The sequence below is a fragment of the Petaurus breviceps genome, unplaced genomic scaffold (genome assembly GCF_028583685.1).
Source record: "Petaurus breviceps papuanus isolate PSGF00001 unplaced genomic scaffold, PetGlider_PUasm1.0 42, whole genome shotgun sequence".
NCBI classification, from domain to species: Eukaryota; Metazoa; Chordata; class Mammalia; order Diprotodontia; family Petauridae; genus Petaurus; species Petaurus breviceps.
In genome coordinates this window covers 4707814-4719561 of record NW_027186325.1, presented here as the reverse complement: position 1 = coordinate 4719561, position 11748 = coordinate 4707814, and the positions used below count along the sequence as shown (strand labels likewise).

At 33.8% G+C, this 11748-nt stretch overlaps 1 long non-coding RNA gene across 1 annotated transcript in view; it reads right to left on the bottom strand.

Annotated features, from left to right (window-relative positions):
- Positions 1 to 2570: 2570 nt before the first annotated feature.
- LOC138171299 (uncharacterized) overlaps positions 2571 to 11748 on the bottom strand; it is a 30495-nt gene continuing 21317 nt past the window's right edge. Inside the window, exon 3 of the long non-coding RNA XR_011170853.1 lies at positions 2571 to 3336. This is a non-coding gene — a long non-coding RNA (uncharacterized lncRNA). The remainder of the gene's footprint in view (positions 3337 to 11748) is intronic.

Genomic DNA, 11748 nt, shown 5'->3' with positions numbered 1-11748 from the left:
AAGTAACATCAGTAATTCTAAAAATATATTTCTTCTTGTATTCTATATCTTTATACTTAGAAATAAATCTACTAAGGTGTTATGCTTAGGATATCTACCCCCACCTTCCTCCAAATTTTGTGTTTTAAAGTTAGAGTTGTGCTTCTTAAATAATCAATTGTGTACATTCAGACAGCTATGGAAATTAATACATTTAAATGAATATAAAGATATAGATATATTTGTCTAAGGCTGTGAATGAGAAATTTAGTGAACTTTCTTTTGCTTTTTGTTCCAGTTTATAAAGTGTCTGCATGATATTAAAAAAATGCTCATGGATATTTTGTCATTTCAGACAACCAACTAATCGATTATGTAGGGAGAAAAAGGAATCAAACAGGCTGCATAAGTTGTCTAGTGACTTCATGCAAAATAATACTACCCTAAGTGCAATCTTTTTGTGGTTTTCACTTAAATCGTTGTTTGTGGGAGATTATACTTAGTATGTCTAGGCTGGCTATAGGTAAAATTATGAAACACGTAATATTTGTCTCTGCCATTTCTATAATTTTCTTTGTCATGCCTATCTTTCTCACAAGTTATCAACACCCATGAACCTAATGAGGCCCTGCTATTTTGCCTGTCTCCTATAAAAGTTTATACAAATGTAAACTTTTTCTATTAAAACAGATTTCTAAAGTACTTATTCCCTTTATGATCTCAGTGACTTACCTTGCCATAGCATGGAAGTATTTTCACTTTAGGACAGGAAAGAGGGAAAATATTATGTTTAACTCTAAAGTAGACTTTCCAGTAGTCAACTGGCTGGATTGAAAAAGTATTTTCAGAAATGGAACTTTCCCCTTTGCTGCACAATCTTGAAGGCTTTATAGGCAAGGCAACTTGAGAAAAATGCTGGTTTATTTTCTCTTAGCTCATTCATATCTAAAATTAGAATGAGTTAAAGGTGGTGCTATTTGTGGAAGTTGATAGAACTATCTAAACTTTATATAGTGCTTATTTTGTTTAACCAAATTATTTTTGAAGGCTTTTAAAAAGGCTCTTTTCATTCTGTCAGTTCATAAACAAGCATTGATTGCACATCTACTATGGGCATTTAACTATACACACATAACATGTCTATAGATAGATATAGATATAAGCAGACATAGATATGTGTGCATGTATACATGTGTCCATATGTGTGTAGATGTGCATATATATAGATAGATATTTGTGTATGTATGAATACACATGAATGTATACCACATATTTTAAACACACGCACACACACCTTACCTCATTTGACTCTCACAGCAATCCTGTGACGCAGGTGCTACTGTTATCCTTATTTTACAACGTTCAGAGATTTTTAATGACTCCCAAAATGGCAATCAAACTTAGTTCTTCCAGGAAGCTGAGCATGATATCTGATACATACATATATACACATGTACATATATAGGTGTGTCACACATGTGTGTATATGTATGTATGTATGTGTATATATATATGGATACACATACTCTCTATATATAATATCATAGGAATATTGGAGAATCTCTGTCCCTGATAAGGGCATTTACCATCTGAATCTAGTGAGAAGACCTACAAAAAATTCAAAAAAACTACACGAATCATAACATTTGCTAAACAAGTGATCTATGGAGTAAATACATTTGCATAGCAGTAAAGGTTAGATCATCAGAGGTGAAACTTTGAGCCTTCAAGTATGGGTAGGATTTCTATGGGCAATGAGTAGAGGGTAGATTTGCTCAGGCTAGGGAAATAACTTAATTGTCCTTTTATTCAATGTGGTTCTGTGTGACTTGTTCTTTTTAGGTAGATGTAGCTTATTGTCTTCTGGAGGAGGGTTGAGACTGAGACATCATAAATTCTTAGTTACAGTCACTGAAATTCTTTCCCTAGTTTTATGTTTGGGCTTATTGTAACTTCCCACAGACCCCAAAATCCAGATGGTATGATAAGGGAAAAGAATCTGCTAAATAATTGTTAGAAATATTAATTAAAAAGCTGAGCAGTTATATGTTCTACTTCTTACCCAGTTTTGTTGTACACATAAACTCTATGACATTGTGTCCAATTTCTAGTCTGGAAGACCCAGATTGGAAGTCATTTAATGTCACTGAGTTTTAGCTTCCTTGTATGTCAAATATGGATAAGAGTAACAATTACCTCACATGATTATGATGAAATTCACATGGTAAAGTCAGATAAAGCATTTTGTGAACAGTAAAGCAAAATTCAAATAAAAGTTATCATTATTACTAATAATATTAGTAGTAGTAATAATAATCATAAAGAAACTGAATCAATAAACTGCCCCTGAACACTTGTCACTAGGTATATTAATGCATATTGATATTAATATATTGATAGCCATCCCTATGTTCAATCCTGACCTAACTGTAATATTGTAACTTTTGAGTACTTTTGAATATCATGGGGATAAATTATATTTAAACCATTAATTCCAATTTCCCTTTGTAAAAAAAAATCTCTTCTTCATTTTTTCTAAGATTGTAGAGTTGATTCTAGTTTTGGTTAAAGGACTACCAAAAATGATTCTATATTTATCCATTTATCTATGTCTTAAGCCACAGACTTGAGGCAGCTTCCAAATATCTACTCTGTGCCCAGGGGAAAAAAAAGTGATATGTTGGTGGTTTTGTTTGTTTTTTTTGTTTCTCGTATTCTCCTCCTGAGTGAAAAACATTTCAGATTACAGTGATAGTTTTAACCAAAAATACCATATATTCTCCATGGAGATCTGTGATATAAACTATAATGCTATGGCAAATATATTTCAATCACTAACAAACAAAGGATATTGAGAGCCCATTAAATCCTCATCAATTATAGAAAAATATTTTTTTCATAATTTGAAAGAAGGGTATGTAGTAATAGAAAGTATAGACTCAATTCAGTTATTCAACAAATATGTACTCAGGGCCCATTGTAATGAACTGTATTTGGGAACTAAATTATAAGGATTTTCACATTGTTATGAAATGGTAAAAGTTTGAAAAATTAAGAGATAAATTTGGGGGGTTCTCTTTAGAAAAAATGTTATATTGGAGTATGCATACTGTTGTCAAAACATATGGATTCTCTTTTAGTTCTTCCATTAGTTCGGCATGGATTTGGGGCAAGTGTTGCTACTCAGTCTAAATTTGATTCCCTAACTACAGAATTTAAAACTACAGCATTAAACTTAATTCTTCCCTTCAAGTTCAGGAGATAGTACAAATGTTCTTGACTTCTATGGTTCATTTTCCTTCCTGTCTTCATGTCTCATGGAAGTAAGATTTTTTTTTCCACTGAGTCTTTGAAATTCTGCAAAAATACCAATAAACAAATTAATCAGTCAATCTGCAAGAGCCATTTACTAAACATTTATAAGAGCCTTCTATTTGCCAGATAAAATCCTAGAATCTATGCCTACGAAGAAAAAGATGATGAAACCAATATCATCAAGAAGCTTAAAAATTAATTTTATAGTAATGAGAGTAAATTATTTTTTTCAAAGAGTTTGTTTCAACATTTCATAATCATCTCAAACATTTACTTGAGGATAATTCAAGCTTCATAACACCGGTCAATTAAACTGCTGATAAGGTTAAAACAAAATAGAACAAATTTGCTTTATAACTCATATAATATTATTTATGTATGTATATGTGTGTGTATGTATATATGTATGTATAATATGTGTGTGTTTCTAAAACATTATCCATGTTTTAAATTCTACAAATAAAAATATAATCTTTAGGGGTGGCCAGGTGGCTCAGCAAGTAAGAGCACTGGCTTCAGTGTTGGGATGACCTGGGGATCAAATCTGGGCTCAGATACTTAGCACCACACCCAGAAATAACTGGACATGTAACCTTGACTTAACCCCAATTGCTTTAATATATATATATATATATATATATATGTAATCTTTATCATTTCAGATGGTTTTCTGTAGTAGAAATAGTTTTCATCATTCAAAATTAGACCATGAAAACACCACCTTATATTCATGTCTCCTTACTAAAAGAAAACCTTTCACATTGATCCCTGATCCCCAATTGCCAACTTCTCTAGAAAAATAGCTGTATTCACACTCTCTTTGTTAATTCAATCTCATCTTATATTGTGGTTCCTTCCCTGATGTGTATAAATATGCCTGTATCTTCCCAATATCGATCTACCATATATGTGTGTGTGTTTGTATAGTTTGCATATAGTTATTTATATATTTTCTTCCCCTTTGTAATTCACACTCCTGCAGGAAAGAGCTTTTCATCTTATTTTGTATCCTCAGGACTAAGCATAATTCTGACTCATAGTAGGATCTTAATAAATGTTTTTTCAATGATTTTCTGACAAATGTAATTTTAAAGGCAAGGAGCAGTAATGACATAGAGTTGGATCTTTTAAACTCTGTATCTTTTAGTCAATTTTGTGACTACAAAATGGGGGTTTCCTGTTGAGTATCTATTATAAAGGTCTGTTCTCTTCTTGTATCTAAATCAACAATAACCCTAATATTTGTATAAAATATTCTTTTTTTTTTAAGCAATCAGGGTTAAGTAACTTGCTCAAGGTTACATGGCCAGTTATTTCTGGGTGTGGTGCTAAGTGTCTGAGCCCAGATTTGATCCTCAGGTCATCCCAACACTGGAGCCGGTGCTCTTACTCGCTGAGCCACCTGGCCGCCCCTGTATAGAATATTCTAATAAAAAATTTTTACGGGTGGGAAAATAGGCACATGAGTTTGTAGTTATTAATTTTTTCATAGCATTTCTTTTTGGTTTTACTTATTTCTAATTTTCTTTCTACTTTCATGCCTAAATGTCATTGGGATGATCAACATTTTATAACAAGAAACAAAATCATATGAAGTGATGTAAAAAAATATGAATGGAGACATTACACATTTTGACAAGAAATAAGAAAAGGAATGAAAGGAAGGAAGGAAAGGGAGAAAAGAATGTATGGGGGAGGGTGGAAAAGGAGGAGAATAAACTTCCCAGAGAGCTGGAAGAGGATACACAACAGAATCTTTTTTAATTAAGGTTATATGTTAATTATTACTCATTTTGGTTTATAGAAGTAGAGTGGATATAATTCTGGCTTTAGAATCATAGAGTCTAGAATAGGTTTCTGGCTCTGCTAATTTCTACATTTTGACCTTTGAATGTTACCTGTCCTCTCTAGGTCTCAAGTTCCTCATATGGTAAAATCATTGATTTAGAACAAATGATTTCTCAATTCCTTTGTAGCATTTAAAGTAATATGGCTTCATGTAATCCCTCTTCCCCCCATTTTGTGTAACTATTTTGTCATTATTTTTGTTCAATTAGTTAATTTCTAATATATTTCTCTAAATTTGAATCAAGAGATCTCGTTTTGAGTAGTCATTTTTTTTTCACTCAGGACATATTAAAACATAAATAGTTACAGCTGAGCCACTTTATAAGCTAGACAAACATGTCTAACAACTTCTGTATCACAAAAACTTTGATGCACAATGTATAATGCAATTGTCACAAACCTTCTCAGTTTATTTCTGAAAAATTGTCATAGTTTAATTCTACTCTAGTGCTCCCTGTTGATCACATCCAGTTTTTTCAAATGAGCTTGATTTAACTGTGTCTGTGAAATTCTTAGTGAATTTGATCCTTTTAGTTTGAAATGACTTTTGCAGTAGATGTGCATTAGAATGCATTTTTGTTTTGCAGTTTGGTAGCAATTAAGGTGACATTTTACAATCTATATATCTGTACCTATTTTTCTACATTTATGTGTTTATATCCATGTCTGTGTGTATGTATTTCTCTCTATCTGTCTGTTCATTTATCTATATGTTAGTTATTTGTTTCTACCTCCACTGAGGTCTTTGACACCTCTTTTAAATCAATCAATTTTTTAAAAAAGAGCTTAGTGCAAGCAAGTCCTTAATCAATTTAGGGGGAGTAAAGTACCTAGATTATTGGATAAGAGCATGTAACACTATACAGGATAAGGTTTGTGGTTGGTTGGATAGACCCAGTCACACCATTTGGGACTTTGCAGGAAACACCTGGCTTCTCTTGTGAAGAATCAGCACCAGACTAACCCTGGAGAAGAAATTGATTAAAGTTCAAGAGTCTCTATCTCCTCCTTCCTCTCCAAAAATCTCCTTGTATCTGAATGATCATTTTGCAGCCACCAGGGAGAATACTGCAAGAAACAAGACCTCTAACACTAGCCAAGAAATAAGGTTGCAGCATCTGCATTGTTAGCTGAGAGAAACATAGATACAAAATAAAAGCGTATCTTCAGAATTCGACGGTGGCACTGTCCCTCACAGTCCACCACAGAGCTAAGAGGATCTTCATGAGGTATCCATAAGAGGAGAAAATAACTTTTAATATATATGAACTTGAGGTTTTCCTATGTGCATATGAGTTCTGTAAATCTCAGCCCACAATCCCCAGGGATTTCATGTGAATAAAGGAAGAGTGCTCCCTAAATCCAGGGTGTGTGTGTATGTGTGCGGGTGTCTTTGCAAAAATTACCCTTGCTATACTTGCTTAGTATATACGCCTTCTAAAAGCTAATTAATTCTGATAGTCAATGAAGATTACATTATATATGCTAGAAGTGGTGATATTAGAAATCCAAGAGTTTGGATTTTGTTCCTATGGTCTGTGAAATTTAGAATCACTCTCATAAGTCATTAGAGTAGAACCTCATGAAGGTTATCATCATCACCATAATCATCATCCTCATCATCTGCTATTGCTTTTATTTTGGTGTGGACTTATAATTTTATCAGTACACAGCACACCTCAAATGAAAACTTCTTCCAAATATACAAGTTGTTCTCACCTGTAATTTAATGTTTTACATGTTTCCTGAGACACTGAAAGATTAAGTGATTTGACCATGATCACTCAGTATCTGGCAGAGAAAGGGCCTCAACCCAGGTCTTCCTGACTCTAAAGATGGCCCTCAGTTCTAAGCAAGGCCTTTTCCACTCTGGCTTTCTTCCCTACTTCCTTCCTACTAGAAATTTGTAATCCAAAGGTCTTATAGATGAATTTTTGCCTTATTTTATAGGCAACAAAACCTCTACCTCACTTCTAGGACAACATCTCCAAACCTTGCATCTATAGTGTCCCCTTCCTCTCTAGCTCCCTTTTTATGTGTTGTCTTTCTTTAGTAGAATGTAAACTCCTTGAGGGCAGATATTGTCAGGTTTTTCTTGTTTTTGTGTCCATAGCATATATCATAGTCAACATTTAACCAATGTTCTTTCTATTTATTATCTATTTATCCATCTGTTTACCTATCTATATATCCACTCTGCTGTGATAGAGAATTATTTACTTTATAATAACAGCTCTTAATTAGAGAAATAATTCTGTAGCACATATCTACTCAGTAGACAATTTAAGTAATTTAAAATTTTATTTTTCCTATAGTCATTTTGCTCATTTATGTTTGAGTTCTAGTTAGTCCTAGCTATGGGATAAGTAAGTCAATAAAATATAAGTACTTCTAAACACTCTCTACTTTAGATAAGAAAAAAAATGGTATCAGAAAAAAGGAGAAAAAAAAATCCTCTCCTTAGAAACCTTTGGTGAGCAGAAAATAAACCATAGGGAAGTAGTTACAAGTGACAGATTAAAGAATATTTCCATGACAAGAGAGAAAAGTCAAACTCTCACTCTTCAGGCATAACCTTCTTGACTTGCAGGTTCTACATCTGAGCTGCAGGTTGAAGTATTTCAGTCCAAGTGTGTGCTTTGTAGTTCTGCCTTCTTTAATGACTGCAGTACCAGTTCAGGAGGTTTTTTGTGAATTAAAAGGAAGAGTTGGAGGGGCAGATAAAAAAGAGAAGAGAGAGAGAGAGAGAGGTGGAATGGGGAAAGACATTTGTCTCACTAATCCTCCTGAGGTTACCTTTTGTATCATGTTCTACAGCTTTTTTTTTTTAACTGCAGGCAAGAGGCAAGAGTGGGAGAAGAAAGAGGATGCATATAAGACTTCCTTATATAAAGCATGCAATATTTTTACTCCTTCTTGGATACAAATATTTTTACACAGAGCTAGCCACAAAGTAGATGAGAAAAAAGGGAAACTGATACCGGCTCCAACATGGCCTTTCATTTCCATTTTTCTTCCTTTTGATCTTGTTATTACCTTTGAATCATCAAGATTCATAATAGCATTTTTCCATTCCCACAAGATTGCCTGAGAGTCTGCAGGCCATAAGTTACCACAAGTAGTCATTTTACTTTTCATTACACTTGGAGTAAGGCTAACTAATGTAGTTGCCCCTCATGTTTTCCTTAAATATTGGAGAATATGCAGTACACAGTCCCATTTGCTGGGACATTCAGTATTTTTCCTTAAGGTGACCATATTGACAAACCATATAAGCATAACCTCAGGTGAATGATTATGTCACTATGCAGTAAGATAAGGCATCATAATTGGAAATGTTTGGAAATGTTGTATATATACACACATTATATATAAAGGGCAGAGGTTACAAGGCTTCTACTTTGGCACTAGTGTTTTCGAAAAACTGGCTACTTAAACAAAATAATGAATATGTTGTCAGAAAATCACTGAGAACAGATAAAGGAGTCATGTTTAGTATTGCACAGCATATTTTTTTCTATCTCAGAATCCCTAGGGTAAGGTTGCTCATCTTCAGGACGCTAGAAGTAGTTACAAGGACATCTGGACTTAAAAACAAATTTCCCAGGAATATCTCAACACTGTGCTGTAATATATTTGGAATAAAAAATATCTATCTCCATCTTGTTGGTCCACTATGTCTATGTTCATTAGCAAAGATCCAATGAAGGACTGAATGCATATGTGTTGTCTCAGTCCAATATCTAGCACTTGTGTTTTACTCAGAGCAAATGCTCCATAGGCAGTTGATGAATTGAAGTGAATAGACAACCAAAAAGGATAATGGATCAAAACATATGCTATAAATGGCAGCTTAGAGAGGAGGGTCCCACTGGCTATATCATCACCATAAAAAATCTGCTTCCATTTGATTCCTTGTGAGAAACAATCCTTCATTGACTCTCCTTGTTTCACTTGTCCCCTGGTCTTTTCCACCCCCATTTAGTGCTTTTGACTTTTCAGGTGTATCTATTGTCTTTCTGGATCATGTCCTTCTTTGTCTAAGCCTTATTATCCCTTCAGAGCCTTTCAATCATGGATGAATTCCAGGCCAAGATTTTATATAGTGACTCAAATGTATTCATTTCCAAAATAGCATGTAAATATGTCAAAGTGTATTTTATCTCCTTTTTCCTCCACTCCCGCCCCCCCCAAAAAAAATCACTGATTATCTTCTAAGAATGAGCAAGTAGATAAATAAGAAACTAATCCATAGAATGATAGATGCAAAGATGGAATAGACTTTAGGAGTCATTCATCTCAATTCCTTCATATTTCAGATGAGGAAACTGAGGCCCAGGAAGGTTAAGTAACTTGCCAAAAATCACACAGGAAGCAAATGGCAGGATCAGAATTTAAAATCAGGGCCCATGATTCTAAGTTTCACAATCCAATTTCATTCCTTTTCAGTCTGTATTATGCTGCTTCCCTATTAAATCATGAGACATTATAAAAGCAAGGGAGACTTTAGGGGAAATACTGTTATATGTATACAACTTTCACTAAATTCACTTCTAATTACTAATTAGAGAGAAAGGTATTCTTCTGTACTTGAGCAATAGACCAGAGAAGAGCAAATTATTTTACATCCTAAGACCTTGGAAAGCCCTTATGGCACAATTTGCATCAGACATCCAAGGAAGAAGCAGCCAAATTCCCATTTCAGTATGTGTTAACAATCACAATGCCTAGGGAAAATAGCAGAGATAAGAATAGTATTAATTCACTTATAATACATTTATTGCTGTATGTGGGGTAGTATGTCACAAATTTCAGGATAGTAGGGCAATGACAAGTGCAGATGGGAAATTTAGTTGGTTTTGTCCTTGTTTTTTGTTGGGTTTGATTGTTGCCCCCACAAGTATCAGATTTCAGTAATTTGGAATCATACCATAGGGCAGAATACACTCAATTTTCCAGGAAATGTTGGTTGTTTTCTTCAAGAGGAGTAATTTCTGTTGATTTCATTTCTCTTAGAGGTACATATTGCGACATATATCACTTAGTATTTTGCTTCATAATAGGGGAAAAGTTTTTAAGAGAGGGAAATCTGTGATTATAGTCTCTCAGAGAATCCACAACAGTGACAAGAGTTGTGAAAGTAAAATCATAAGATTATGCTTCAGCCTCATGGGGTGACCTCAGGTAGATCTGAGCTACTTCAAGGTCTATTGTCTTTGTTGTTCAGTATTTTTAGCCATGTCTGACTCTTCATGATACTATTTGGGTTTTGCTTGTTTGCTTGCTGTTTTTTGGCAGAAACATTGGACTGGTTTGTCATTTCCTTCTCCAGCTCATTTTACAGATGAAAAAACTTAGGCAAACAGAAGTTTGACTTTTGCCTTTCACAATGACTTTCTCAGAGTCACACAGCTATAAGTTTCTGAGGCAGATTTGAACTCAGGAAAATGAGCCTTCCTGACTCTCGGCCCTGCATTCTGTAGCTGTTCACTTCAAGCATTACTATTTCTCAATAATGACAGCAAAATGAGTGGTTTGAATTTTCTCACTCATCTTTTTATACTATCCAACAAATGTCAACAAAGTACAGTGCTTTCAGATAGTAGATGTTTAGAAAAATTGTAATACATAAATGTTTCAATATTGTATTATTAGGCTGTATGAAAAGATTAATATGAATGATTCTGATGGACACTTATATGAATTGATATTGAGTGAAGTAATCAAAAGGAAGAAAATAATATGACCACAAAAATATAAACACAAAGAAAATTAACTCTACCTGATTATACATATAAAGCTCAATTAAAGAAGTTTAGAAAAAGTAACTCTTACCTTTTTTTTTTTTGCAAAGATGTGAGATCATGATTAAGGATTATATATATATGTGTGTGTGTGTGTATAGCTGTGTGTGTGGACTGAGGCTTGACTGATGGATGGTTAGTTTTATTGAATTTATAAAAATTTATAATGGATGGATATCTGGAGAAGCAATGGGAAAGGATATGTTTTGGAATGATGGTTATATAAAATAATATAAAAATATACCATTTAAAAATAACTTTACTCCAGAGATTTTGAATTATTAATTGAAATTTCAATAAATCAGGAACTTTCGGGTACAGTGTGACTTTAGGGAAGGAATCCAACATTTTCTGGTTTACCTTGTTTATGTCATATTACTCGAACAAAGGATAGAATACAGAAAACCAACCAAGAATCCTCTTAACACTATATAAATCGGCCTCAGGACACATGATAAGGTAAGAAAAATCTTCCATATCGTCTTATGGAGGTCTTATATAAGGATACATGTTCTAGTTGGCCCTTTATCCACCATCCCTTTTTACTTAGTTCCCTTCTTGTTTTTTTAATTAAATTTTGTGTTTATTTTTAGTTTACATCATTCATGTCCACAAGATTTTGAGTTACAAATTTTCTCCCTGTCTTTCCCCTATGCACCACCCCAAAACAGTGATCCCAGTCCCAATCTGCTCCGTCCATTATCCTGTGCCATCCCCCTTCCAACTTTCCAGTAGGGCAAGATGGATCTCTATACCCCAGTGCCTATATATTTTATTTCCCATTTGCAAGTAAAAAAAAAAA